Here is a 3,437-nt window from a genome sequence, read left to right on the forward strand (position 1 = left end):
TAGAGGTGGGAATCGGGGGCACTGCGCTCCAGTGGTTCCGGTCCTACCTCTCTGGGAGGTTCCAGATGGTGCAGCTGGGAGACATGTGCTCCGATAAGAGGGCCCTTAAAACTGGGGTCCTTCAAGGAGCCATTCTGTCTCCCATGCTATTTAACATTTACATGAAACCGCTGGGAGAGATCATCCGGAGACATGGGGCGCGGGGTTATCAGTACGCTGATGACACCCAAATAATTTTCTCTATGTCTCCGACTGATGCAGTGACCGAGGATGGCGTCTCTCCTCTCGTGGCCTGTCTGGAGTCAGTAATGGGCTGGATGAGAGAAAACCGACTCAGTCTGAATCCAGAGAAAACGGAGGTACTTGTGATAGGTTCCCCTGGTCCAGGAATGGCGGTGGTTCCACCTGTCCTGAACGGGATCACGCTTCCTGTGAAGGACTCCATGCGCAGCCTGGGAGTGCTTCTTGACTCGTCGCTTCACCTTACATATCAGGTGAATGCGACGGTCAAGAGTACTTGTTATCAGCTTCGGCTTATCCGCCAGCTGCGCCCATACCTGGCCCAGAGGGACCTTGAAACGGTGGTACACGCTCTGGTAACCTCTAGATTGGACTTCTGCAATGCGCTCTACATGGGGCAACCCTTATACCAAACCCGGAAGCTACAGTTGGTACAAAATATGGTAGCCAGGCTGGTCACTGGTACCTCCAGGGCCAGCCATATTACACCTGTACTTAAAGATCTGCATTGGCTGCCTATTTGCTTCCGGGCTCAGTACAAGGTGTTGGTGGTTACCTATAAAGCCCTACATGGCTTGGGCCCAGGATACCTGAAGGACCGCCTCTCCCCATACATTCCGCCCCGCACCCTCAGAACTTCTGGGCAGCAACTACTCAGGGTTCCAGGGACCAGACTCTCCTCCACAAAAAGGAGGACGTATTCCAGCGTCGCCCCTGCCCTTTGGAATATGCTGCCCACAGAGCTCCGCTCGGCCACCTCCCTAGCTCAGTTTAGAAGGGACTTGAAAACCTCCCTATTTCGAGCTGCATTCCCCGAATGAAGCTCCTGATGGCCTTCCTCCCTCTTTAGTCGGCAAGATGGCTGGCTGATTGGGTTTTTGACTTGTTTTTAATATGTGTATATTATTGTATTGTATTTGATTTTATTGTAATGTTCACCGCCCTGATCGATGGAAGGGCGGTATATAAATAAAAATTTTATTTTATTTATTTATTTATTATATTGAAAATCAATTATAAAGCAGAATTTTTATAACTGCAAGAGATTCTTACTGTCATTCTAATCTTCTACCTATTTAATTTACTGTTAATGATTGCTTGCTGCTTTTCTACTATGGAGGTGTACATTACCCCATGCTCATTAAGTCCACCAGCTTAAATAAACAAAGGAGTTTAACAGGTGAGTTTTGTAGCTATTGTACCAGGGTTTTGTAGCTATTGAACACCTGCTCTGTTATATTACATTTCTTTTCTATTTGCTGTCAGAGATGAATTCATTAAACTGCATGCATCAAAGAATTGAGCTTTTCAAAGCTCAAGAAAGAGAGAGATCAAGTATTTTTGATGTTTCCTATATACATCCCTACCTTCTTTTTAACCAAGTTTCATATCTGTTTAGAAAAATGGAATCTCATTTAAAAAAACAAAAACAAATCAGGCATTGTGTATCTGGAGAAGAATTTTATCTTTGAAGAATGCTGCTTTCGTGTTTCCTTGACTACACTGCTACAACAAACAACTATTTGGTTTACTAAGGAAAAGTTAATTTGAAATATTGACCTACAAAGCCCAAAACAACTTGAGATTACCTCCTCCAATATGGGCCTGCCAGAAATTTGAGATCTTCATCTATTTGTGTCCAGACACCTCTTGAAGATAGGTTGCTGGGTACACATAACAGGGCTTTCTTAGAAGTGCCTCGACTCGCCCCATCTTTTTTAAACGTCTGCTGAACGGCCAAAATAATGCTGTTCCCTGTGGCATTCAGTGCCTGAAATTGCTGTTTTAACTGTTTCAAAACTGGATTCTAGGGCCCTATACAGACTGCCAAAATAAAGCTGCTTCGGGTCACTTTGGAGGAATGCTGTTTAAATGATGCATGTGTTCTAAGAGTCCAGAAGCCACGCCAAAGCCATGCTCCAGTCCTAAAGACTAGAACACAGTTTTGGTTCAACTTCCAGACTCTTAGGATGCATGCAACATTTAAACAGCATACCTTCAAAGTGACCTGGAGCAGCTTTATTTTGGCAGTCTGTATAGGGTCTAGGACTGTTTTTAGACTGCTTTTAAGAGTTTTTAAAGATGTGTTTTAAATAAATCTGTGTTGGTAGAACCTTTCTGGGTTGCGCTTCAAAAACAGAGCTTATCACTGTTACTAAAACTGACAACAGCTTGAATTCAACCCTTTCTGAAATATTAGACAGGTTAAGGTGTTTGCTTTTCCTGGAATATAATCCTCCCTGGCCTGCTTTTGTATTTGTGAGAAAGCTACACTGTATTTAAGGGCAATGTTTAGGCTGCACCTATATTGCAGAAATAATGCAATTTGACACCCCTTTAATTACCATGGTTCAGTGCTATGGAATTCTGGAATTTCTAGTTTTGTTCTACAAAACTCCGAATTCCATAGCATTGAGCCTTGGCAGTGTGTTGTTGTCTAACTGCATTATAGTCATCCCCTCTCTTACGCAGGGGATCGTTCCAGACTCCCCCCCCCCCCGGCATAAGGGGGAAATCATGTGTGCTTGCACTTCATTGAAAATAATGGGGTGCATGCATGCACCGCCAAGTGGTGCACGCACTACAGGTGCATGTCCCATTTAGTATATTGTGTCACGGCTTCACCGTATGCTGAAAGCCGTGGATGGTGAGCCTGCATATGGTGTGGGCTCACTGTATTTCTGTAGTTCAGATGCAACCACTGAAAGATAAGCCAAATGCTAGGTCTAGCATTAGCTAAGCTGAAAAGGCAGAGAGCCTGCCTGCCCCCACCTTCTGGAAGAAAGTCAAGGTATTTACTCCTCCTTTGAGAATCAAGAGAAACTTGATCAGAAGTTGGAAAATGACATCAGTAAGTCTAAAATCAATCTAGGTCAGAAGGACAATCATTTCAGAGAGAACAAACAAAGGAAATATTAGGAGATACATCTCTCTATAGATATACCTACCTGTGTAAATGCATTTTAATCTGAGTTGCATCTCTCTCACCTATAACAGTCATGTGGAACCAACCCCAACATCATAGAATCATAGAATCATAGAATCATAGAGTTGGAAGAGACCACTAGGGCCATCCAGTCCAACCCCCTGCCATGCAGGAAATCCAAATCAAAGCATCCCTGACAGATGGCCATCCAGCCTCTGTTTAAAGACCTCCAAGGAAGGAGACTCTATCACCCTCCGAGGGAGTGCATTCC

Source organism: Sceloporus undulatus, chromosome 6 (genome assembly GCF_019175285.1).
Source record: "Sceloporus undulatus isolate JIND9_A2432 ecotype Alabama chromosome 6, SceUnd_v1.1, whole genome shotgun sequence".
NCBI lineage: Eukaryota > Metazoa > Chordata > Lepidosauria > Squamata > Phrynosomatidae > Sceloporus > Sceloporus undulatus.